Source organism: Saccopteryx leptura, chromosome 3 (assembly GCF_036850995.1).
Source record: "Saccopteryx leptura isolate mSacLep1 chromosome 3, mSacLep1_pri_phased_curated, whole genome shotgun sequence".
Classification (NCBI taxonomy): domain Eukaryota; kingdom Metazoa; phylum Chordata; class Mammalia; order Chiroptera; family Emballonuridae; genus Saccopteryx; species Saccopteryx leptura.
The window spans coordinates 220,294,210-220,321,783 of record NC_089505.1 but is presented as its reverse complement, the minus strand read 5'-3'; the positions used below and the strand labels follow the sequence as shown (position 1 = coordinate 220,321,783).

The 27,574-nt window shown below is 44.8% G+C and overlaps 1 protein-coding gene and 1 pseudogene across 3 annotated transcripts in view; one reads left to right on the top strand and one right to left on the bottom strand.

Annotated features, from left to right (window-relative positions):
• The window catches only part of CRACDL (CRACD like), a 202,692-nt gene extending 175,875 nt beyond the window's left edge, over positions 1–26,817 (bottom strand). Inside the window, exon 1 of one of the 3 annotated variants that reach the window (XM_066377593.1) lies at positions 26,346–26,817. The gene's annotated coding sequence lies outside the window, so the exon portion shown is untranslated. Of the gene's footprint in view, positions 1–26,063; positions 26,198–26,345 lie in introns of those variants that run through there. The other 2 variants (XM_066377589.1, XM_066377590.1) reach the window with 2 other exon arrangements.
• LOC136398417 (CWF19-like protein 2) lies at positions 14,369–27,192 on the top strand (annotated as a pseudogene).
• The last annotated feature ends 382 nt before the right edge of the window (positions 27,193–27,574 follow it).

Here is a 27,574-nt window from a genome sequence, read left to right as displayed (position 1 = left end):
CCTCCCCAGGTTAGCTGCAGCCTGTTACTCTTAAGTTCCTCTGTCCTTGAAAGCCCTCCACACAGTCCCTGTCCCATCCCAACAGACACGGCCCATCCTACACATGCCAGGCCCTTCCTCCCATGCAGATGCCTCTCCCTGTGCTTCCTGCCTGCAGAAATGACAGACACTCTTCTAGATCCATTCAGATGCTACATTCATGATCCAGATTCATTAATCCCCACTGGGTTTGCAAATTGTGGGGTGGCCCTTGTCTTAGTCTACTTTATGATAAAAGTTATTGACATGTTTGTGCCCTATTAGGTGACTCCATAAAGGCCCAGCCCACATCTAAGCCACCCTGCCTCAAATCCCAGTGCTGTGCACATGGCTGCAACAAATACAATTTGACAACAGGGATAAAAGGGACTGGAAATGTGCACTGTGGGCGTGGAGAAGCCACCTGTCCCTGCTCATTCTCTAAGCTATGAGGAAGAAGTACTCTGGGGAGACAGTGAGGCCCACAGGGCCAAGGACAAAGGGGTGACTGTGCCTCTTCAGAGCAGATGGGTGCAAGGCAGCCCAACCCTGCACTCCTGAGATCCCCTCAGACAAGGTCTTGGGCTCTTACCTCCCACAGGAAGGTGGGAGCCCCAGTCTTAGAAATCAGAACTACCCATGGCCCAGACACACTCAGGTAAAGGCCAAGGCTCTCTGACCTGGCCACACAGCAGATTCATGGGCAGAGCTTGTTAAACACAAACTATGGTTCCACCAAAACCAGAGTCAGCCTGGGAGGTGAGGCCAAGGCAGCTGTGGAGGTGCTGACACCAGGCCAAGGGTAAGCGCACTTTCACCTTCTAGGCCTTCTCTGAATAAGGCAATGCAGACAAGCAAAGGAAGGTACCCAACACTGACAATGCCTAGAAGGCCAGGCATTGGGCTAGGAAGGCACTTGACATATATAATCTAATCCCCTCAGTGAACCTATATGAATTATTGCCCCAATTTAGAGAAGTATAAACACATTCACAGGTGTAAGTCTCATCCCCAAGCGACAAGGCTGGGACTAGGACAAAAGAAAACCCCAAAACCACATATTTGAGAAATCCAACCTCTGATGGTTTAGCTAATACTCCAAAGGTCCTAAACTTTCCAGGCGTCTGTCTCTCAGTGCCACCTGAGCAGAGGCACCCAGCCCCTGGTCCCGAGCCTGCAGAGACAGGCTGCCTTCACTGAACAGACACTGTGCACACTGGGCTCTCCAGGACCCTGTTCTTCCTTCAGCCCCTTCTCTGCTTATGCACTGCTAAGCCAAGCCAGGGAGTGGCCCCTCCTGCCTGGGGTCATCCACCTCTGTGACTCTGCTCAGGCAGTTCCTCGGGGCAAGAGGGCCCTCTGCCACACCTCCAGCCAGGGCCACAGGATGGCTTTCTTGGGCTCTAGGCACTGTTGCATTCATGGGCCCCTTACTTATTAAACAAAAAATTTTTAAGTACAGTTTACAATTGCATTGGTATGAAGAGGAATGTATTATTATATATTAAAACATTTTCTATGATCTAAAGTTCATGTCTTCCTTCTCATTTTAAAGCAAATTAAAACATCTTTGTGGGTCCCTGAAACTATTGTGGACCCTTGGCATTGTGCCTCCCGTGCCAGTGGGCAGCTGTCCACGTGCCCTGAGATGAGCCCCTTATGGTCCCCTGGATCCTCCTCATGGGAGAACCAGCTCAAGTCTGGCCAGCATCTGCATGACCCAGACCCCCACCCTACCTCACAAACTCACTGCACTCACGCTAATCTCGCCACAGCTACAATTTACACTGGGAGCTCTACAGGGGCCTCAATAAGTATGCTCTGAAGAAAACTAAACAGAAGTAAGCTTTTACCAGTAAAACTACTAAATGAATTGATAGGTCTGTTTGAGGGGCTTTTGCTTGATTTTTCTTGTGGCTATATATTTCATATTAAAATCAACTCAAACCCAGCTATTTCTCACAGGTGAACAAGAAACCAAGGCACCCTGTAACACTGGGCTACTAAGGGAAGGACATACCTGCAAGAGTCTCAGAGCTTTCTGTAGGGGTCCAGGTAGAAGACAGGTCTGAGTGCCTCACAGTCCCTATGTGGCTAAAACAACTCATGCATTTCTAATGCCATAGGTCTACTGGGCTACGACACTTCACATGATTTGGAAGTAGCGCAGTGGGCGATGCTTGGGATTGCTTTTAATGCCTGAAAGCTAAGACAAAAATGAAGAATTAGAGAAAACTAAGCAGGAATGTTGGTGTTATTTACCCTCCTACATCTTTTAAACTAGTTTTCATGTTTGGTTACCTCTTTTAGACCATATTCTCTTAATCCATACAGTTTTCTTTTTTAATTAAAGTATTTTTATCCTAAAAAGAAACATTTGAGAGTAGAAAATCACACTTGGCTTTATCACTGTATAAAGCCTCACACTGCAGAAGCATTATCATCCCAGGCACCCCCTGGTGGAACGTGCTTAAATTGCAGGCAAAGTCCCCTGGAGGAAATGGCAAACTACAAAAGGGCATATCTGCTTTTTTGAAAGGCTACAAATATAAAATTTCCAAACACAGATCCTTAATTCTTTACTTGTGAATCCCTGATGTACAGTCATTATCTAAAAATAGAATCAGTATGATGTCACAGACATGTACAGGTTATTATTTTGCAATACGTGTAGAAGTGATTAATAAAATACAGTATCATGTAGATGAGCCTCAAAATTCATAGAGTCTTTTCCTTTATATCTATTTTCTCCTTTCTATATCATAAAAATTTAATTACTTTCATGTGAAAGGTTTCCCAAATTGTTCAGTGTTACAAAGGGACCCTTGTATTCACAAAAGGCCAGGCACTCTGGCTTCAGGGGAAAACCAACAGCCTTGAAGAAACCAAACACACGGCAGGTTGCCTTGGATACTGCTCCTGAAGGCAAATCAGATGGGAATTTTAGTTTAGTTGACAGAGAGGCATTTCCACAGTAACTTTGTTTTAAAGATTGTAAGTCCAGCTATCAGAAGAGCAAAGTCCTATAATATTATGGTATTACAACAGAAGTATTTATTTGGGAATCGGGGAGAAACAAGAACAGATGTTTGGGCAGTATCTGTTCCTTCAGCTAATCAGGCTGGCATGTAGTGAATAGTTTACTCAGGATCATACTCAGGACACACGTACCATCGTGCCACCCAACCACTGAGCCAATGCCAAATCAGTATCCTAGTGGCAGAGCCTGGGCTGAAGCCTATAGCTCTGGACTCCATTCTAGCCCTTCTGGGGCTGCCCCACCTAAATCTCCTTGGATGGAGCCAAGCAAGTCACTTTCACCTCCCTGAACTTCAGTTTCCTCACCTCCAAACAGGGATAATCATTTTATTTTCAAAGGTTATTCCCAGGATTGGTGGGATAATGTATTCCTTCAGTACCTAACAGTGGCTGGAATACAAACAAGCTTAGCCCATGTGGTTCCAAACCTTCCTCCCTCAAGTCCCACTTCAGTTTTTATTCTCACAGACAGCAGCCTATAGCCTATACTCCTTCAGAAGGTGAAGAAGGGCTCATGATATGTTTGCTCTGGGCCAAGCATTTTTCAGGCACTAGTCCTTTCATTAACCTACTAACAGCTCTCCAGGTGGCTGCTAGCCCCACCCCAGGCTCTGCATCTAGAGTGCCCATCACAAAGCCTTCTTCTATTTTAACTAGGAAAGTATTAACAAAAAAATAAGGGAGAGTGAAGTAAGGCTTAATTATAATTAAATGTTTTGAACTCATGCTTGTACACCAGTTACAACATATCGGCCATTTGCTTAGAAATTACTGTCTTTGCTTTTCCCAATAACTCTTAGAGGCAGGTATCTTAACATCCCAATGCGCAAAGGAGGAAAGTGAGCTCAAAGCTGTGACTAAGGTCACCTAACAGCCAGGGCCACCAAGGTGGGATCCAGCACAACCCAGCCACCAGCCTGTGTCCTCCCCTGCCATGACCACCTGCAGAAGAGGCAGAAGGGAAGGACGAGGGTCCTTGCATAGACTCTGTAGGTGGGAATTCAGGGAGGAGGACCTCAGGGGGAACTAACCTGGAATAAGTAGACCCTCCTGTGCCCTAGGCATTGTTCCAGGCCCTGTGGACACCCAGGGAGTAAAATGTTAAAGAGTGTTCATTCCTATGAAATTATGAGGACACTTTCCAGCACTTCAAATTCAAAGTTAACAGTTAAGACAGGTCAAAAGTAGGTGACAAGGAAAGGAAACTGGGTTCTTGGAGACTGAGGTAAGTCCCATAATCTCTCTGGGCATCAGTTTACTCCTGTGTAAAATGGGGGTATAACCAGTGAAGAATAAAGCAATCATGATGGTACCTGGGCGTGTTAGCTAACTAGGAACAAGAGTAAAACCAACAACCACGCAGCACAGTGCAAGCAAAGGGCTAAGCTCTGAGCTGCATGCTCAGAGAAACAGAGGCTGTCTTCAAGGAGAAATTATCTCCTGAAAAAAATAGGGGTAAAATTGGGTTCCCAGCTCTGTTACTCACTAGGTGAGTGATCCTGGTTAGGTGACTGCTTCTCTGGGCCTCAGCTTTCTTATGGAGAAAATGCGCAAGTTGATTCTAAGGATTAAATGAGATGATAAAGGTAAAATATTGAGTGACGTCAGAGAAATGGCGCCGTGAGGAGCGCCACCGACAAATCTCCCCAAAATTTCAACAAGTTCATCAACCAGAGACAGAAAAATCTATCCTTGGAGCATCCGGGAGTTCCACACACTGAAGGCGAAGGTAGGGTCGAGCGAAAAATTGACTAAATATATAATCAGCCCCAAAGGAAATAAGTCGGACAAAAAAACACTCTGCCTTCCTCACTAACCTGAGCAAAGGCTGCTTTCACTTGGAACTGAGAGTCGGGGGGGGGAGGGGGGCTAAGGGTATGGAGGTAGCTAGACTGCAGCACAGACATTCGTTCAAGCCGAGGAAAGAGTGTGCCTGTGCTGGGTCAGCCCACGCAAACAGCCCAACTTCCCAAGCCGCGAGCAGCCGCCCATGCCAGGAGCAGCAGCTGCCAGTGGCACTTGGGGAGTGCGCCAAAGCGAACGGGCAGGGCGCCTCACCCAGCCATTCAAGCTAACAATCAAGCGTCGGGGGAGGGGCGCGCAGGCAGCTTGTAGTTCTTTCTGGAGAAATTCCGCAAATCCAATAGCTGAAATTAGCTTAACCCACAGGCTGCTCACCTCCCAACTGACCTATGCGGCTCTAATTGACAAGATCTCTCTCAGTTCAGCGATCCAAGACAAGAGGCGTGATATATTTTTAGTGCCTCTTGCTAAAGGGGTGGGGGCAACTTCTGATTGGCAGAGCTTTCATACTCAAGGATATATGCTAAAAAGAGGGACTTGGCAGTGTTAAGACCTCCTGTACTGCAGGCAGCGACTAGGGCATCTTCTTCCCAGCCAAAACAGGTTACAAAGTGCGGAAAGCCTGGGGAGAGTGGTCCCACAGAGTGCTAGGCATGTTGAACAGGCCTGGAGGCTCATAGAAAGTCACCTTGAGAGCAACTGGCTCCCAGTCCCACCTGATTACGCTGGCGGCTCTGACTGCCAGAGCCTTACTCAGAGCCCTGCAGTGAGTGGGGATAGAGTAGGGATTTGCCAGCTCTTTGAGCCTCTTACTCCACAGGCAGAGGCGGCGGCAGCCTCATAGCTGGATCATCTGGCTGCTAATTCAGGAAGGAGAGACTAGGAGAGAGACTCCGGGAAAACGGACTCTCTCATTGTTGGAGCCTGCAAACGCTAACAAGCCTTGACTACCAACGAGACTGAAGCCAAATATATAACATTGCCGTAGAGTCTCATCAACTGCAAATCCCTACCTAAGCATGCCACAGGGGCAGAGCCTGGGGTACAGAGTCACTGACCAGGAAGAGGGAGAGGAAAGAAAAGGGAAGAAGAAGTTAACCTCTCAAATTCAAGAAAAATCCACAGACTTTATAATTTGTTCCACTATTTTTTTTTGTTTCTTTCATCTTCTTGCCTTTATTAGTATTATTTCTATTTCCTCCACCTTGGTCCTTTTATTCTCTGCCCATCTTACTCTTTCCTTTTCTTGAACTACACTACCTATAAGTGTTTCATTTTATTTCTTTTCTTCTTCCTTACTCTCCATGAGGGTTACACTCCAAAACCCTTAACTCTCTCTCTCTCTTTTTGTTTTTTTTCTTGTTTCCTCCTTTCCTTTTCCCCTTTTTCTTGTTTCTCCCTTTCTATTAGTTTCTCTTTTCTCCTTTTAATTTTCCTCTCATTCAATCCTCAATCACGAACAAATTCTTTAATTTGGGACTCAAGTTTTTTGGGTTTTTTTGTGGCATATTGGGAGCTTTTTACTTCGCTTTTTAACTCATTAGCACTCCTCCCACCCCAGGATCTCCATTCTATTCAGTCTTTGCTCCACTTAATATAATAGTTTCCCCCCCCCCTTTTTCTTGTTTCCCTCTTATCCCTCTCATTATATCTCTTAGTCAACCATCACTTATAAGCAAATCATTTTATACTTGACCCAAATTTTTTCCTTTTTTGCATTTTATGGGTCCCTACTTCCTTTTTTGCCCCTTGAACACTTCCCCCCAACTCAGGCCCTCCATTATAGGCATTTTTTGTTCCATTTAGCATAATATAATTCACAGTTTATCACAATATTTTCCTAAGGAAGAGGGAAGAGGAGGGGAGGAGAAGAAAGAAAAGGGGAGGGAAATAATAAATTATTACTGGGGTTTTTTCGTTTTTTTTCCAAATTTTTTTTTTTACTTCTTTTTTTTACTTTTTATTCTTTATTAATTCTCATTAGTGCTATCAACAAGATCACCCTCAGATGCCATTAAAAAAAAGGAAATAAAATATCATGGATACAAAAGATAAACAAGTAACACAGATAGATGTGGAAAAATCTATGGAGAAAAAATTTAAAATATTGGAAACCTTGGAGCTAAATGACAGAGAATTTAAAATAGAAATCCTAAAAATACTCAGAGATATACAAGAAAACACAGAAAGGCAATTTAGGGAGCTCAGAAAACAACTCAACGAACACAAAGAATATATTACCAAGGAAATTGAAACTATAAAAACAAATCAAACAGAGATGAAAAACTCAATTCATGAACTGAAAAACGAGGTAAAAAGCTTAGCTAATAGAACAGGCTAGATAGAAGGTAGGATTAGTGACATAGAAGACAAGCAACTTCAGGCACAACAGAGAGAAGAGAGAGACTCAAAAGTTTAAAAAAAAATGAGAAAGCCTACAGGAATTGTCTGACTCCATCAAAAAGAATAACATAAGAATAATAGGTATATCAGAGGAAGAAGAGAGAGAAAATGGAATGGAGAATATATTCAAACAAATAATAGATGAGAACTTCCCAAGCCTGTGGAAAGAACTAAAGCCTCAAGTTCAAGAAGCAAACAGAACACCAAATTTTCTTAACCACAACAAACCTACTCCAAGGCACATCATAATGAAGATGGCACAAACAAATGACAAAAAAAAATTCTCAAGGCAGCCAGGGAAAAGAAGAAAACAAAATATAAAGGAAGGCCTATTAGATTATCATCAGATTTTTCAGCAGAAACTCTATAAGCTAGAAGAGAGTGGACCCCAATATTTAAAGTCCTGAAAGAGAGGAACTTTCAGGCAAGAATACTATACCCATCAAAGCTATCCTTCAAGTACAAAGGAGAAATAAAAACATTCACAAATACAAAAAAGATGAAGGAATTTATCATCAGAAAACCCCCATTCCAGGAAATACTAAAGGGGGTTTTCCAAACAGATCCAAAGAACAAAACAGAACAAAACCACAAGTAAAAGCTCCACCAAGAACACAATAAAACCAAACTTAAACTGTGACAACAAAAGCAAAAAAAAGGGGAGAGAACGAAGATTAACACTAGCAAAGGATGATGAAGTGCAGAAACACTCACAAGATAGGGTACTACAATGAATATGGTAGGTACCCTTTTCATTACTTAATGGTAACCACCCTCGAAAAAAACCGCCACAGAAGCACATGACTTAAAAAAGGTAGCAACAGAGGAAAGAAGTATGGAATACAAAAAAACAAAGGATAGAAAAACAAAAGAGAAGAATCAAACAAGACACAAAACTAACAGAAAGCAATTTATAAAATGGCAATAAGGAATCCACAAGTGTCAATAATTACACTAAATGTAAATGGATTAAACTCACCAATAAAAAAACACAGAGTAGCAGAATGGATTAAAAAAGAAAATCCAAGCCCTGGCCGGTTGGCTCAGCGGTAGAGCGTCGGCCTAGCGTGTGGAGGACCCGGGTTCGATTCCCGGCCAGGGCACACAGGAGAAGCGCCCATTTGCTTCTCCACCCCTCTGCCGCGCTTTCCCTCTCTGTCTCTCTCTTCCCCTCCCGCAGCCAAGGCTCCATTGGAGCAAAGATGGCCCGGGCGCTGGGGATGGCTCTGTGGCCTCTGCCCCAGGCGCTAGAGTGGCTCTGGTCGCAACAGAGCGACGCCCAGGATGGGCAGAGCATCGCCCCCTGGTGGGCAGAGCGTCGCCCCTGGTGGGCGTGCCGGGTGGATCCCGGTCGGGTGCATGCGGGAGTCTGTCTGACTGTCTCTCCCTGTTTCCAGCTTCAGAAAAATGAAAAAAAAATAATAATAAAAAAAAAAAAAAAAAAAAAAAAAGAAAATCCAACTGTATGCTGCCTACAAGAAACACATCTAAGCAACAAGGATAAAAATAAATTCAAAGTGAAAGGCTGGAAAACAATACTCCAAGCAAATAACATCCAAAAAAAAGCAGGCGTAGCAATACTCATATCTGATAATGCTGACTACAAGACAGAAAAAGTACTCAGAGACAAAAATTGTCATTTCATAATGATTAAGGGGACACTGAATCAAGAAGACATAACAATCCTTAATATATATGCACCAAACCAAGGAGCACCAAAATATATAAGACAGCTACTTATTGACCTTAAAACAAAAACTGACAAAAATACAATCATACTTGGAGACCTCCATACACCGCTGATAGCTCTAGATCGGTCAGCCAAACAGAAAATCAATAAAGATATATTGCCTTAAATGAAACACTAGAGCACCTGGATATGATAGACATCTACAGGACACTTCATCCCAAAGCGACAGAGTATACATTTTTCTCTAGTGTACATGGGACATTCTCAAGAATTGACCATATGTTGGGCCACAAAGACAATATCAGCAAATTTAGAAAAATTGAAATTGTACCAAGCATATTTTCTGATCATAAAGCCTTAAAACTAGAATTCAACTGCAAAAAAGAGGAAAAAAACCCCACAAAGATGTGGAAACTAAACAACATACTTTTAAAAAATAAATGGGTCAAAGAAGTAATAAGCGCAGAGATCAAAAGATATATACAGACAAATGAAAATGAAATACAACATATCAGAATCTATGGGATGCAGCAAAAGCAGTAATAAGAGGAAAGTTCATATCACTTCAGGCCCACATGAACAAACAAGAGAGAGCCCAAGTAAACCACTTAACTTCACACCTTAAGAAACTAGAAAAAGAAGAACAAAGACAACCCAAAACCAGCCAAAGAAAGGAAATTATAAAAATCAGAGCAGAAATAAATGAAATAGAGAACAGAAAAACTATAGAAAAAAATTAATAAAACAAGGAGCTGGTTCTTTGAAAAGATCAACAAAATTGACAAACCCTGGGCAAGACTCACCAAGGAAAAAAGAGAAAGGACTCATATAAATAAAATCCAAAATGAAAGAGGAGAAATCACCACAGACATCATAGATATACAAAGAATTATTGTAGAATACTACGAAAAACTATATGCCACCAAATTCAACAATCTACAAGAAATGGATAAATTCCTAGAACAATACAACCTTCCTAGACTGAGTTATGAAGAAGCAGAAAGCCTAAACAGACCGATTAGCAGGGAGGAAATAGAAAAAACTATTAAAAACTTCCCAAAAAATAGCCCTGGCCGGTTGGCTCAGCAGTAGAGCGTCGGCCTGGCGTGCGGGGGACCGGGGTTCGATTCCCGGCCAGGGCACACCCCCTCCTTCCTCTCTGTCTCTCTCTTCCCCTCCCGCAGCCAAGGCTCCATTGGAGCAAAGATGGCCCGGGCGCTGGGGATGGCTCCTTGGCCTCTGCCCCAGGTGCTAGAGTGGCTCTGGTCACTGCAGAGCGACGCCCCGGAGGGGCAGAGCATCGCCCCCTGGTGGGCAGAGCGTCGCCCCTGGTGGGCGTGCCGGGTGGATCCCGGTCGGGCGCATGCGGGAGTCTGTCTGACTGTCTCTCCCTGTTTCCAGCTTCAGAAAAATACAAAAAAAAAAACTTCCCAAAAAATAAAAGTCCAGGCCCAGACGATTATACTAGCAAATTCTATCAAACATTCAAAGAAGACTTGGTTCCTATTCTACTCACAGTCTTCCAAAAAACTGAAGAAGAAGCAATACTTCCAAATACATTTTATGAGGCCAACATAACCCTCAGACCGAAACCTGGCAAGGACGGCACAAAAAAAGAAAACTACAGACCAATATCTCTAATGAATACAGATGCTAAAATACTAAACAAAATACTAGCAAATCGAATACAACAACATATTAAAAAAATAATACATCATGATCAAATGGGATTCATCCCAGAATGTCAAGGATGGTTCAACATACGTAAAACGGTTACCGTAATACACCATATCAACAAAACAAAGAACAAAAACCACATGATCTTATCAATAGATGCAGAAAAGGCATTCGATAAAATACAACACAACTTTATGTTTAAGACACTCAACAAAATGGGTATAGAAGGAAAATATCTCAACATGATAAAGGCCATATATGATAAACCATCAGCCAACATCATATTAAATGGCATAAAACTGAGGACTTTCCACCTTAAATCAGGAACGAGACAGGGTTGTACACTCTCTCCACTCTTATTTAACATGGTGCTAGAAGTTCTGGCCAGAGCAATCAGACAAGAGAAAGAAATAAAAGGCATCCATATCGGAAAAGAAGAAGTAAAGGTATCACTTTTTGCAGATGATATGATCCTATACGTCGAAAACCCCAAAGACTCCACAAAAAGATTACTAGAAACAATAAACCAATACAGTAAGGTCGCAGGATACAAAATTAACATACAAAAGTCCATAGCCTTTCTTCTTCTTTTTTTTTTTTTTTTGTATTTTTCTGAAGCTGGAAACAGGGAGAGACAGTCAGACAGACTCCCGTATGCGCCCGGCCGGGATCCACCCGGCACGCCCACCAGGGGGCGACGCTCTGCCCACCAGGGGGAGATGCTCTGCCCCTCTAGGGCGTCGCTCTGTTGCGACCAGAGCCACTCTAGCGCCTGGGGCAGAGGCCAAGGAGCCATCTCCAGCACCCGGGCCATCTTTGCTCCAATGGAGCCTCGGCTGTGGGAGGGGAAGAGAGAGACAGAGAGGAAGGAGAGGAGGAGGGGTGGAGAAGCAAATGGGCACTTCTCCTGTGTGCCCTGGCCGGGAATCAAACCCGGGACTTCCGCACGCCAGGCCGACGCTCTACCACTGAGCCAACCGGCCAGGGCCCCATAGCCTTTCTATCAATATATGCCAACAATGAAATATTAGAAAACGAACTCAAAAAAATAATCCCCTTCACGATTGCAACAAAAAAATAAAATACCTAGGAATAAACACAACAAAGAATGTAAAGGACCTATATAACGAAAACTATGAAGCATTGTTAAGGGAAATCGAAAAAGATACAATGAGATGGAAAAATATTCCTTGTTCGTGGATGGGAAGAATAAATACAATCAAAATGGCCATATTACCCAAAGCAATCTATAAATTTAATGCAATTCCCATCAAAATTCCTATGACATTCTTTAAAGAAATGGAACAAAAAATCATCAGATTTATATGAAACTATAAAAACCCCCGATTAGCCAAAGCAATCCTAAGGAAAAAGAATGAAGTTGAGGGCATTACAATACCTGACTTCAAACTATATTATAGGGCCACGACAATCAAAACAGCATGGTATCGGCAGAAAAACAGACACTCAGACCAATGGAACAGAATAGAAAACCCAGAAATAAAACCACATATAAAGGGTCAAGTAATTTTTGATAAAGGGGCCAACAACACACAATGGAGAAAAGAAAGCCTCTTCAACAAATGGTGCTGGGAAAACTGGAAAGCCACATGCAAAAGAATGAAACTCGACTACAGCTTGTCCCCTTGTACTAAAATTAATTCAAAATGGATCAAAGACCTAAATATAAGACCTGAAACAATAAAGTACATAGAAGAGAACATAGGTACTAAACTCATGGACCTGGGTTTTAAAGAGCATTTTATGAATTTGACTCCAAAGGCAAGAGAAGTGAAGGCAAAGATAAATGAATGGGACTACATCAGACGTTTTTGCTCAGCAAGAGAAACTGACAACAAAATAAACGGACAGCCAACTAAATGGGAAATGATATTTTCAAACAACAGCTCAGATAAGGGCCTAATATCCAAAATTTACAAAGAACTCATAAAACTCAACAACAAACAAACAATCCAATAAAAAAATGAGAAGAAGACATGAACAGACACTTCTCCCAGGAAGAAATACAAATGGCCAACAGATATATGAAAAGATGCTCATCTTCATTAGTTATTAGAGAAATGCAAATCAAAACTACAATGAGATACCACCTCACACCTGTTAGATTAGCTATTATCAACAAGACAGGTAATAGCAAATGCTGGAGAGGCTGTGGAGAAAAAGGAACCCTCATTCACTGTTGGTGGGACTGTAAAGTAGTACAACCATTATGGAGGAAAGTATGGTGGTTCCTCAAAAAACTAAAAAGAGAACTACCTTATGACCCAGCAATCCCTCTACTGGGTATATACCCTCAAAACTCAGAAACATTGATACGTAAAGACACATGTAGCCCCATGTTCATTGCAGCATTGTTCACAGTGGCCAAGACATGGAAACCACCAAAAAACCCTTCAATAGAAGACTGAATAAAGAAGATGTGGCACATATACACTGTGGAATACTACTCAGCCATAAGAAATGATGACATCGGATTATTTACAACAAAATGGTGGGATCTTGATAACGTTATACGGAGTGAAATAAGTAAATCAGAGAAAACCAAGAACTACATGATTCCATACATTGGTGGGACATAAAAGCGAGACTAAGAGACATGGACAAGAGTGTGGTGGTTACCAGGGGTGGGGGGGAGGGGGGGCGCGGGAGGAAAGGAGGGAGAGGGAAAGGGGGAGGGGCACAAAGAAAACTAGATAGAGGGTGACGGAGGACAATCTGACTTTGGGTGATGGGTAAGCAACATAATTGATTGACAAGATAACCTGGACATGTTTTCTTTGAATATATGTACCCTGATTTATTGATGTCACCCCATTAACATTAATAAAAATTTATTTATAAAAAAAAAGGTAAAATATCTAAAAGGATGGGTGGTGTTCAACAGGTAGTGAATAGAGTGATCAGCTCTGACATCATCAACTCTCTGGGCTGGAAAGAGACTCCCAACTGCACACAGACTCACATTTTATTAATTATTTTCAAGCACAAGATTGGGGGGGATGCAATAGGCAGTCTGGGTTATCCAGTTCGTATATGCCATGTGCAGACAAAATTCAGACTCTCATTTTACATGCTTAGAAGAACTGAAAGAAAAACAGCTATTGCTGTTAAAATAATTATTACAGCTTACTTCATAATGTATAATCAATGTACACCCTCCAAAAGTAAGAAAAGAGAAACAGCTGCGACATAAAAATCAAGTTCTATTTTTAATTCACAGAAAGAAACAAGGTGATGTAGAAACTGAAGGTGAAGCATTCAGGATCCCAAATCACTGCTACAGTTGACCCTTGAACCACATGGGGGTTGGAGACACCAATCTCCTTCACATCACACAGTCTGCACATAACTTTGGACTCTCCAAACACTTAGCTACTAATTGCTCACTGTTAAGTGGAATGACAACATAAAGAGTTGATAAATGCATATTTTGTATGTTGTACGTATTATAGACTGCATTCTTACAATAAAATAAGCTAAAGAAAAGAAAATGGTACTAAGAAAATCACAGGAAGAGAAAATACATTTACAGCGTTTATTTTAAAAACTTAAGAATAGGACAAAAAATATGGCAGCTGCCAGTAGTCAACATGGAAGTGCAAAGAGCATCAGAGAGTGTTCAGAGCACCCCAGGGCCGCAGCGCAGAACCAGGCTCAAGCCCATTCTGAAAAGGAAGGAAGGCGTAAAGAACTTAAACGACTTCGGAGTGAGGACACATGGATGCTACCTGGAGGAAGCCAACATATTCAGATAACGTACAAAGTAGCCAAGAAAGTAGAAAATTAGACCTGATAAAATATAATAAAATTGTAAAAAACATAGTTCAAAAGATGTTACAAACAACAAAGATGAGTTTAGTGGTGATAAAAAGATAATAGATCTGGGTCTTTAGACACATGTGGAAGATTCCAATTCAAGGTAAAATCAAGAGTTTTTTTCTCTTGGAAATTTGAGACCTAAATTTTTTAAGACCCTCTGATGATGATGAACTGTCATTTCATCAAAAGGGTAGAAATTCTGAATCATTTAGTTCATCTTCAGCACTCGCCACTCAAAGTTCTGTGCATTGTGGTTTTTGAAAATGCACATAGAACAGTGAAAAAAGTTTATCATCATGGAGTCAGTCTGATGAGAGGAGGAGGAGAGAGGAAACAATTCAAATCAAGTGCTGTAAGAAACCAGTTGCAGTGTTGCCTATCAACACATTTCAGAAGACACAAGAGGAAAATCCCAGGGTGAAAGCTTGAGGGATGACTCTTGGAAAAAGAATGTCTATAGGACACAGTATTCATTGGCTGGAAGTGGTCCCGAGGATGAATCCATGCACATCTTGAGTTTTGATGAGAGGAACAAGTTGGGAGCCAAGATTGTCAAGGCAGAGATGATGGGAAATATGGAATTAGATGAACAACTTAAAGCCCAACTTGAAAAGGCAAATAAATTTAAAGAAACTATAACACAGATATCATCCAAAAAATGTAGGGTAGAGAGTGAAGACTAGTAAGAAGTGATTCTTATCAGGACAGATAGGTCTGGAAGGCTTTGGCCTGTGAACATTCCAGGGAAACCCCTGGAATCTAAAAGATGAAAAAGGAAGAGACAGATGGCATCAACCCTTGAGAAAAAAGTAAGGATCAGATACTTTCCTGATGATGACAATCTATGCCTCAATGATTTGGTCAATAATGAAAAGTTGGGAACAGCAAAATAGCAAAACAAACTTTTTATGAAAATGGCATCTAAGTTTACGGGGAAAACAGATAGAGACTATTATGTTCTGGCTGACATGTTTGTCTCCAAAGCAGCGGAGAGAACATTTTGGTGAAGAGGAAGAGAACCAAAGAGAAAAGCTATGCTGAACACTGGAGTCTTATTGCGGTGGAAACATGTCTATATTGGAAATATGTCTGTATTGTTTTGACAGCTCTCACTTTCCCAAGCACCCTATTGTTGCAACGAGTATTAAGTTTATTTATATTTACCCAACTTTTGATCTCTTTCTGAGGGTCACTGCCTGATAGTCCCTTTGTAGCACAATAGAGTAGCTACTATATTTGGATGAAGACATCTGAGAGAAAATTCATATGTTTAGAAAATCATTGGTAAAGATGTTTGAAGATAAAGGATTGGACTGCATATTTTTAGAAACTAATGTAAGCATGATGGAACAGTGTTGTATGGTTTATGAATTCATTCCTCTCTCAAAAGAACTGGGTGATATGGCTCCTGTCTATTTTAAGAAAGCCATAATGGAATCTCATGAAGAATGGTCTATGACCACAAAATTGATTGATCTCTCTTCAAAAGATAAGAGAAAGCCTATGCCCAAAGGCTTGACTTACTTCTCTGATTCTGGTCTCCAAGGAGGGTTTGCCCATGTCACTGAAGGTCAACACAAATTCCCTCATTACTTTGGAAAGGAAATCATCGGTGGGCTTCTGGATACAGAACCAAGACATTAGAGGAAAGAGGTCTGAGAAAGCTTTGAGGACGAGAGGAAGAAAGCACTGGAGTGGTAGAAACCATCTGACTTCACCAAAAGTAAAAAATGTTGAGTCATACCTTTCATTTTTATTTCCTCTTCAGATTCCTTTGTTTTATTTCCCTTGCACCAACTAAACTACTGTCTCTTGGGCCATAGGGAAAGTCCTGCACTTGGGACAACTGTGAATCGTTGGATTGTGTCATTTCCTTCCCTGCCTACTTCTGTGGACTTCATTGTAGAAATCCAGGAATCAGACCAGAAAGACTGGGTGACCTGCTTGTGTTCCAGCTCTGAACCTGTGTCTCTGTGTTCTGCACTACTCAGTGAATGTACAGAAAGGCTTTTCCAAAGGATTAGTTGGGAAGTATAGTACATCACTGGTTCATAAGGAAATGAGTCAGCTTCAAAGTTGAGTCTACTGATTGACTTCTTTTGCATTTTTAAAATTAAGAGTTGGCATATTTAGCAATTGAAATTTCTTTTCATAGCTTTTTACAGAAGAAGCCTTAATTTTCTACCAGTAGCATATATATCATTGCTAGTTCTTTTATTAAAGGAAAAAGAATGTTTCAAAGATAATAAAGAATTAAATGAAGTATTTAAAAAAAAACCCTGAGCATAAGTGGACCAATGCAATTCAAACCATATTGTTCAAGGGTCAACTTTTCTTTCCCTTTCTCAAAAGATATGGGGCTCTTTGGTGGGCTTGCCAAAAGTAGGATCTGCTGAACCCTTTGACGACTAGTCCCAAGGGCTGTCCTACCTTGAGTTAGAGAAGGCTGGGTTCCTCTTTTCTTCCTCACCCCCTCCACTGCCCTTTGCAGCTTCAAATGGGGAGGATCAGGTTGTTTCAAATAAGCCATCTCTGTACTGGTAACATTTACTGTGAGAGGCAGAAGACCTTTAAGAGTCGGAAGAGTGTGTACCATTAGGATAGCAGCTGCCCCCCACAGTCACCCAACACCCTGAGCCCCCATTGCTATGGGATCTGGTTGCTAAAGTCACCATCTTTCCTGGACTCCTTCCTTAGCTGTGTGTTCCTTAACAAATTGAAAATGCAGCAATCCACTCAGAGGGGTGCTTGCAATGATAGAAACACCTAAATTCACAGTAATTGTGCACAAAAGCCTGTTTGAAAAGGCAAGGGGAAATACTGTTCACAAAAAGACTGCTGAACAATTGTAACTCTTGGAAAAACTGGCCATTAACTTAGCAGTATGTAAACTCTTGCTGCCTACCCAGGCCCGGTACCAGGGAGCTAGTCAATGTCCATACAACACTGCCAAGAAAGGGCAAAGGGCAAGGGCCAATGTGGAGAGAAAACAGCCAGACGGTCATGGCCATACCTTCCCTGTTAAGGCAGGCCTCAGCATACACAGGCTGTGTACAAGACAAGTCTGTAGAAAGTACTTGCCTGGGGCTTCACCACGTGCTTCAGTTTATGTGGGGCTCAGGCTGGTGAGGCTTCCAATCTGGTTCCTAAGAGAAAGGACTGGAGCTCTGTCACAGAGCTCTGGACCAACGACTGACTCAGTAAGACAGGGATCAGGCCTACTGTACCTGTAGCTAAGTTCTGTGATCTCACCTCCACTTACATCAAATGTGACATAGAATGTATAAAATTTAAAGAGAGAAGGGTTGAGATTCTCCTTACCCTACCTGGTTTGTTCACTGCCTGCTGGAGTCTGAGACACCAAGGACCCCACTTCCTGGCTTCCCTACCACTGGGCTCCCCCACACAGGGGACTTTCCTGTGCACCTCTGTAACAGGCCCCACCACGGAGGCTCAAATTCTCCGGTGAGTGGTGGTGGGGGTTCTCAGAGCCGCATCCACAGCTCCATGCGCGGACACTGACCAGCAGGTAGGACCCTCCACACCCCCAGAGCAGCTGCTGGCCAGCTCAGGTGGTCATTGCTGCCCATCTGGCCAAGGGCTGAGCTTCTAACAATTCTACCAGCCCTGAATCACATGCATTAAATCCTCTTCTGCCTAAATGAACTCGAGTGGCTCCTGAATAGTACACGTGCTGAGGATGCTGTCGACCAAGATGCAGAAATCTCAGGTGAAAAAAACTTAAACATTACTTCAGGAAGGACATTTCCAAGGAAAGGCTTGTATATACATAGGAAATCTACTGAGCAGACAGAACTTTGAAGGAACCAGCCAGACAAATGTGCAAAAGAGCACGGATAAGGATGTTCATCATTGTGCTGTTACTCAGTGGTGAAGGGTTGAAAATGACCCACCTAAACGTCCATCCACAGAGAGCTTGGGCAAGTAAGCTGAGAGCCACCCATATGATGTAGCTCCTCACAGCCATAAGAATTGTGCTCCAGAAGGTGTCTAATAATGTAGAAATAAGACTCAACAAATACTACTAATTTTGAAAGGCAGCCCACAAAACCATCTAGACATGACCTCTTTTTAACTAAATAAATACTTTTGTGCATATATGACTATTCGGTATAGCACAAACATTTGGAATGATATGCCCCCAAATGTTACCAAGACACCTGCTCATGTTCTGCCCCTGCATGTGCTAGATGTAGAGCCTGTGGTACAATGGCCTGGCCTTGAGCCACACAAGGGACCAGCCAAAGAGCAGGCTGGCTGGACTGAGCCAAATCACAAGTTTGGTCCAAGCCCCAGACAGTAGGCAGGCCTGCTCTGTGCCAAGTTCACTATCGTCCTGGCCTCCCTTGAGTGCTGGCCTGGCCAAGTCCTGTCCACAGTAGTTCCTCCACCACCTAGAGATTCCCCTGGGCTGCCTCAGGGTCCAGGCAATGCACCTAGTAATTTCAGTTCTAAATGTGGTAACAGGTAAGTCCTGCTTACTCAAATCTAAGACCCATATTTGCTCGTGTAAGCCATGGAGAAAAGATGACACTGGCTAAGCCTTGGAAAATGAATGACTCACCTTCAGAGTGCTTGTGTGTGTGTGTCAAGAGCCCATTTTCACATAGAGAGTATACTGGAAGAGCGAACCTATGGTGATTTTAATATCTCACTTCCGATGGAGCATGCAGCTGACACCCAACAACCATCCAAAAAGACGTAATCAATTCTATTTCTGTGGAAATGATCCCAGTTCACAGAGAATGAATCACCAGGTGGGGTGGTATGGCCTGTGGTTCAGATGTCGAGTGGGTGGGTCTTACCCACCTACTGAGCCCATCCCCGTCCTCCTCCTTCCCCTCCCCCTCCCCCCTCTTTCTCCTCTTCCTCCTCCTCCCCCTTCCTCTCCCCTTCCCCCTTTTTCTCCTCCTTCTCCTCCTCCTCCCCCTTCCTCTCCCCCTCCCCCCTTTCTCCTCCTTCTCCTCCTTCTCCTGCTCCTCCCCCTTCCTCTCCCCCTCCCCCTCTTTCTCCTCCTTCTCCTCCTCCTCCCCCTTCCTCTCCCCCTCCCCCCTCTTTCTCCTCCTCCTCCTCCTCCTCCTCTCTACCATGAGCAGGGTCAGCACTGCCACTTCTAAGTCCCAAAGCCTCCTTGCAAAAAGGACCCACAAAAGGTTCTTGGTACCACTCTTTGGGAAGAGGGGGTGAGAGAACTCATGAATCATTAAGGCATTAAAGCAAGATGGCCCATGGGACTAGGAGCTGGTATTACAACCAGGTTAGAGTAGTAGGTGCAGAGGGGAGATGGTCAGAACAGCTCACAGCATATCCCAGAGGAGTGACCTCAAGAGACCCAGGTCTGTGTAGATTATTATGCTAAGTGAAATAAGCCAGTCAGAGAAAGACAAGTACCATATGATCTCACTTATATGTGGAATCTAATGAACACAATAACTGAACAAACAAAATGGAAACTGAAACATAAATATATAAAACAGACAACTGTCAGAGGGAAGGAGGCTAGGTGAAAAAAAAGGTGAAGGGATTAAGCAAAATGTGTATGTGTGCATGCAGGTGTGCATGTGTATAGGTGTGTGTGTATGAAACACGCAGACATAGACAACATCATGGTGACAGCGAAGGAAAGATGGGGGGACTAGGAGGAGGGGCAAAGTGGGGATGAATGGGAAGGGAGAGACTTTATTTAGGCAATGGGTGCACAATGTGGTGCGCAGATGATATTTTGTTGAGCTGCACACTTCAAACCTGCATGGTTTTGAACCAATGTTACCTCAATAAACTAAAAAAAAATGAGAAAGAGAGGGAGACCCAGGCCTGAGCCTCTGCCCTACGACAAAGGGCAGCCTCTACACTGACTGCAACTGTCCCTGCACCTGTCAGGTGCAGACAGTGCACCTGGCCATGAGCTGCAACCAGACCAAAAAGAGCTGAGAGTTGAGACTGCCTTGCACAAGCTCAAAGCAGTATATAGATCATGACCAAGGGCCATTCTCCCACGGTCAGTTCTTTCCTGAGGAGCTGAGAGCAGAAACCAGCCCTGAACATGCACAGTGCCCATCTGTGAACCTAGAGTGCTACATGAGCCCATGAAGACCTATCGTGGTCCCACGGGTCCCCAAGCTCTGCAAGCTCACCCATCTCAGTGGGACGGTGGCTTTGCAAAAATTATCCAATCTGGAAACTGATTTTACAAGACTAATTTAGTGTTCTTCTATAATGTACCTTTGTTGTATTGTTTGAAAATATTCCATTATGAAGAAAAGACAGCAAAGGGAATGATGACCCTTCTAAGATACACTAAGTATAGATAAATACACCGGAAGGAGAGCACGTGTGTATTAGACATAGACAGAAAGCTCTGGAAAAACCAAGAGACTCCTATTGTCCACAAGGCTATGCAGACCCAGGCAGCTGCGCAGTAAACGTTCATGACATGCTAAGTGGTGTCTGAAATGGCACTGAATATCCACGATACAGTCATGCACATCAGACCAAGTATACAAGGGGAACCTAACTTAGGTCATTTTTCTGCTACCCCCTGGAGACAACCGTTCTGTTCTTTTAATCCACAGCTTTTCACAAGCCTGCAAGCCACAGATGTGGCAGGGTCAGAGTCGGATTAAGGTCGGTTGAGGACCTGGTAGCAGAAGAAAATATCGGGCCCCTTAAAAAAAAAGATGGGGAAAATAAAAATATACATTAACCACATTTTTAAATAAATAAAAAAATATTATGTACTATTAATGTTAAAATTGCACATATGAAACCAAACTTGATGTCATTAGAAAAAAAGTGTAAAGTTGGGGTTTTGTGGGGCCCTTCAGAAGTCGGGGCCCAGGGCGCGCGTCTGGTGTGCCCACCGTTAAATCTGCCTCTGGACAGGGCAGAACTGCTCCTAAGCTTGCACAACACGTGTGTGTCACTGGCCTAGAACCTCCCATCCATGGCCCCACTGCTAGTTTTGTAACTCTGGTCCCTGTGAGCATATATATAGCAGGGAAACAGGCACTGCAGAGCAGGACGGAACACACATACGCTGTGGACTTCAGGGCTGAGGGCACTCTGCCAAGTGCACCCTCTCCTACCTCTGTTACTTTCTTCATCTGCTTCCCCTTGCTTCTCACTGTGTGTTTTAAACTGCACCAAGGTCAGCCCTGACCAGTTATTTCAGTCGGTTACAGCATCGTCCCAAAACACCAAGGTTGCAGGTTCTATCCCCGGTCAGGGCTTACACAGGAAGCAACCAATGGATGCACGACTAAGTGGAACAACAAATGAATGCTTCTCTCTTTCTCTTTCTGTCTCTTTCTCTCCCTGCTTCTTCCCCTCTCTCTAAAAACAATTTTAAAATTTAAAAGGAAATTAAAAATAAATAAAGAAATTGCACCAAGGTCATTGCCCTTCTGCCGTCTCCCAATAGCTCTGCTAGGGAGCACTCTGTATAGCAGATTTGCTCATTTTCTTTAAATGCCACCGGATCCCCTGTGCAGAAGGACTCTTGACTGCTTTAGGTACTTTAGAGGATCCTCATCGGGAATTATAATAAATGCTCTTCCACCTTCTAAGAAAACAATGGAAGAAAAACAGCTACAAATAATTTATGAAGCATTTTCTCTGCTGATATAGTATCTCAAGTGGTGAGAGAGAAAGAAAGAGAGAGACAGAGAATGAATCACCAGCCACTCTACGGGGTGTCCATAACTGACACTGGAGCCCTGACCATCTGCCTGTCCCTCTCGGGTGGACCACTTGCTTTAAGAAAGCAAAACACCGCTGACACGTTCATACCCCACACTGGCAGCAGCCATTCTGAGAGTGGTTTCTTAGGAAGCGTGTGCACCACAGCTAATGCCTCCCACAGACATGGGAACTCAGGGGCAGAAACCAAGGAGAGCTTGGTCTATAGACCTCAGAGGGAAAGCAAGCCTTCTGGAAGTTCTCAAGCTTCAGACATTTGAAAACCAGACCCACACACCAAGGCCAGGAGGTTTGAGCAAACAAATAACTTTCCATTCCTCCCTTTCAAAGGGATCTTTTGTGATTTCTTTTCACCAATACCTTAATCATAAGAAAAATATTTGAGAGCCCTTCCTACCAGGAACAGTGCAAGTGTCTGCACAGAGTTAGTGGCTGACTCTGGTGAGGGGTGTCCCTGGCTGCCTGACCAAACCTGTTCTGTCAATTTGCTAAGCACTCACGTGGCAACTTCTGGTTCATGACCCACAGAGCTCGGGATTAAGGGGTAAAGCCCATTAAAGCAATACAAAGAATTCTAAGGTAAGAAGGACCAATTGCCTAACCTAAAAGTTCGAAATGATTTTCCAGATACAGATACCTTAAGAATAACAGAAGTAAAAGAAAATGTAGCTAATTTCCATTCAGTGTGGAGAAAACACAGGAATTTAAAGTTGTCCTACCTACAAGTGATACTAACTATACCAGGGTTTACAGGTACCTAGACAATGAGAAGGATCAGAAAGGCACCAGGAAGAGTCAAGCCACAGCTGGGTCCCAAAAGGCCATCCTGCCAGGTCCTTTTGTCTCCAGGGAATCAAGAGCTCCATCTCATGGGAAGTTCTCTTTCATCTCATGTCCATGTGACCAAGACTTACGGTTACTTAAAGTCCCACCTCCTCCAAGAAGCCTTCCCTAACCATTTCATCTTCTACCCACTGAATGTGAACAAAACCCAGGGCTTGAGTATTCAGCTTTGGGCCTCAAAACAGGCTAATCTTATTCTCCAAGTAATTCTTAAGCATCCTGAAGAAGCAATTATGTCTGGGACTTTTCTACATTCACTCAATTGCTTTTAGCAAATGCCAAGCACATAGTAGGCCATTCTGACTATGCAGAAGCAGCAGCATAAATAGGAATGATGGTTTGAAAGACATTAATCCACATGAAATTCCACTTACCAGGCTGGGCTTGGTACTGTGAGAGCAGAAAGCATTTCTTTTCTCCCCCTCCACCAACCCTTCAAACTGTATTTTTCCTGCTTCCTCCCATTCCCTGGCTGGTTTCTCCAGCAGTTCTTTCTCCCCACCCTAGCTTTTCCAGTCTTTTCCAGGGAGTAAGAACCAGTGCACATAAACCAGGTTGAAGCCCAGAAAACTAGAGAAGGGGAGAGGAAGGGAGCTTCCTGTCTCTCTCCCCAGATCACTCCTCCCTGCATCAGGGTGTATCTGGTTTGTCTAGGAATGAGGAGTTAAAAGAAAAATGATATTTAAATTCCCTTTACCTATCACAAGCAAAGTTTTGAAGTTTCAACCCAGAGCTTTACTGTAAGCCACAATATACAGAGGACAGAAGATACAACATAAGAATGATTCCTGCTCCCCAGGTAGAAAGAAGCTCCTGCAGTACAGGTTAGGGGGGATCTGGAAGGACCAAGCCCCTCCCCCCCTGCACCTGGCCAGGAGGGGAGAGGTGGTAAAGGAAGAGCCACCTCTGCAAAGCAGAGGGGACATGGAAAGCATGGTGAATTTTTGTCCTGCTTCCTGCTGGGACCACTGGAGACCACGCAGAAACGGCATCCCAGCATGGCTCTGGCTACTTGGGCAGGTACTCAGGTGCCCAGCAGGGACCTGGAAGAGACCCACAGTGTGGGAACTTCAGGGCCAGGGTGCAGTAGGCAGGTTCCCAGCTGAGGCTCACCCCAGTGACACCCAGCTAGACAATGTTCAGTGGAAACAGGAGGAGGCTCAATGGTGGTGAGAAACTCAGCAAAGGATCAAATGACCAACAAGAGGACACTCTCCCCACAGCCCCTGATGTGACCACAACCTGCTCCTAGTACCCAGAGACCTCCTGTGGAAGAAGGGGCTGCAAGGTGACCTGGAGAGGCTGAGAGGCTGACTCTCAAGGTACCAAGCTGCTTTAAACTAGACAGTGACTGAGATAATATTGACTGAATTCGGTTCAGGAAAATCACAATCACAAGCTAGGACCAAATGTAAGAAATGGAACCAAATCATTGATTCGGGGTAGCAAAAGTAAGTTCTCTTATAACAAAAGCTGCACACTTGTAGCTGGTAAGCTCTGCCCTTTCCATGATAAACTGGGCAGGAAACATCCCTACTCTGATTCAAATGCTTCCATGCGTCCCCATGCAGAATTTATGAGTGTCTGTGCATGACAAGGCACAAGGCTAACGTCCAGAGAAAAAGCAGGTGGTTGCAAGCTTGCCAAGGCAAATCCAGGCCCACCACGGCAACACAGAAAACTTACCTGCCCAGGTGGTCAGATGCTTTCACAAGCAGCCTCTCATCTATCCCTGGCTGTGTGAGCTGGCTATCATTACTCCCATTCTGCCGAACAGCCAGCTGAGACTCAGCAAGATTCCATGACAAGTTCAAGATGATCAAGCTCAACGGCATTACCACTAGGAGAGCCATCCTTTAGTATGCCCTTGTGGCTGGTCCTGTGCAGTAGCCAGATGCTCTGCAGTAGCTGTGCAACATCAGTGGAGAGCCCACTGTTTTTATTTGAAATGAGGAAACGTGCTTAGAGAGGTTAAGAAAACTGACTCGCAGGCAAGTCTAAAACTAAGGTGAGGTAAGTGAGGCACTCACCTCAGGCACAAAGTTTAAGGAGCACCAAAAACCTTCTTGAAATCCATGTTTTAATGTAGTGTTTTTCAAACACCTAAACTAATACAAAATCCACGTTGTAGAAAAATATCACAATTTTAAATAAAGACAGAATCAACATTCCTTACTGATCTCAAGCTCCAACATGGCTTAACACAGCACTGAGGCAGAGCCAGGAAGCCAGCCCAGCTCAAGCCTTCTCCACCAGCCCCGAAGGCAGGGACCCCAGATGTCCCTGAACTGCACTATCTCTAGATACATGTTTCTCCTTACAATTTAATGACCTTGAAGGGCCCTTAAGAGTGACCACAGTGCCCCATCATCCCAGGTGTGAACACTGTGGCTGAGCTCCAAGGAGAATATGGGGTCTAAACAGTCTGTTCCATGGTCATGTGTGAATTATGTAAATGAAGGAAGCCTGTGGGCTTGGGTAAGGGAAGATATTTTAAGACATCAGCTTGAGAAGGTGTGGGGGTGGGCTCTAAAAGGATCACACTGCTGCTTGTCTTCCACTTAAAGGATTTCCTGGCTCAAAATGAAGTGTTTATCAGTGACACGATGCCAGCTGTGGGCCTGTACCTACACAAGTCCCAAATCCAACTCTGCTGGCATCTCCTTCTCCTTGCATTTCAAAAGCCCAACGTTAGCTCATCTGAGCAACTACCTACCTAGCTACACTTGTTAGCCTCTTATTAAAGCCTTGCCTGATAGAAAACGTCTGTTCAACAAATATCTGTTGATTAAAAATTTAAACATTTCTTAAATCAAACCCAGAATCCCTTACTACTGGCTTGTAGTCAAAGCGTCAAACTTGTTTAATAAATATACCATTAGCTGAACAAAAAAAGAAAGACAGTGAATGAATTTGTCCCCATTTTCTCCTGCAATGGCCCTTAGGGACAGGAGCACAAATCTTTCCCATACCAATAATCTCCACCTGGCAAGCCCCGCTCCCTTCACCTTTTATTTTATTCACGCATTACCTGCCAGGCTTTGCCTCCCAAATCCAAGTTAAGTCCAGCAAAGTGAGCAAAGGGAAACTTTGGGAGCACAGCCAGCTCCTCTCGCCCCAGCCCTGCGCTTCCCCGGCCCGCGCCCGCACCGCCGAGGCAGGGCCACCGGGCGGCGTGGCGCAGCCCTCCGCGCCCCCGCACCCAGCCCGACGTTGGGACACGACTGCCGCCCGCGCCGCCCCCACCCGAAGCCCCGCGCCGCCGGTCTGGCCCCCGCGCGCCGCGGCCACCCCACGTCCCGGCGCCCAGTACCTGCACCGGCGGCAGGGCTGTTCCAGCCGGGGCGCTCCTGGCGGCCCCGCGGGATCCTGCGGCAGGGTTGCGAAGCAGCAGGTAGCCGCTGGCCTCACGAAGCCCGGCGTTCGGGACCCGCGCGGGCACGATCCTCTCGCGACAGCGCTCGCGCTCCTGGACGCGCTCCCAGCCAGCGTCGCTTCCCGGTCACGCTCGGCTCCGCGGGGGCGGACGCCGTGCCGCTCGCTTGGCCGCCGCGCGCCGCCCTCGCCTGCTGCTCCCGAGAGCGTCTGGAATCGGCCCAGGGCTCGCGGGGGGCGCGGCGGAACCGAGGCGGCAGGGCACCTTCCTACCCGCCCGCGCGGCGGCGCTGTCGGGGCTTCGGGCCCGGCCGCCCTGACCTCAGCGGGCCGTGGTCCACCCGAGACTCGGACGGGTCTGGAGAGCGAGGCCAAGCGGCGGCCCCGCGCACCGGCACTCCAGCATCCCCCTTACAGATCACCTTCGCTTTCGCGGGTCACCCGGGCCTGTGTTCCGGACCCGCCTGGCGAAGCCGGCGGGCAACGAGGCGGGCCAGAGGGAGTGGGCGCCGAGGTGGGACGTGCGCATTTGAATAAAAGTAAAAGTTGGTTTTTTATAACCTTGTGGGTCCCGAGCGCCTCCAGGCTAATTAGGAAGCAGCTGCCCTATCTTGAGGTGACTCACTGTTGTGACACCACAAGTGTGGGAAGGCTGGCTGCTAAGGACTTGGCAGCTGCGCTCGCTCCCCTTTTTTCTTTTACAGGCAGCTGGCCCATGTGGGGAGACCCTGTTTGGAAACGTACTGGGGGGTCGGATGCTCAGCCAGTCAGGACACTCGCGCTGAGATCTGGATCGCCCCCACCCCAATCACGGTCCCCAAAAGCAGGGAGGGAAGACGAATGCCAGCTGTGTTCCCGCAGGAACCAAGGCCACAGCAGTTTACACGTGGAAACCTGTATGTCAGCTGGGAGAGAGGGTGCTGAGGTCAGACTGTTACCTGAAGTCTGAACTGCCAGCGCTGTTCTTTGGGAGACAATCACCTGGCCCCTGCGCCACTACCTGGGTGGTGGGTCTGATGAGTTTTACGTGCGTTTGCACAACTCTCGGCAACAGAGAAAAGGGACAACACTGGGAGGGGCTCTTTCCACCTCTGGCGGCAGACAGGAACAAAATAAAAATGGGGACCAAAATCCCAAATAGAAGAATCAGTGGCACATCAAAGAGAC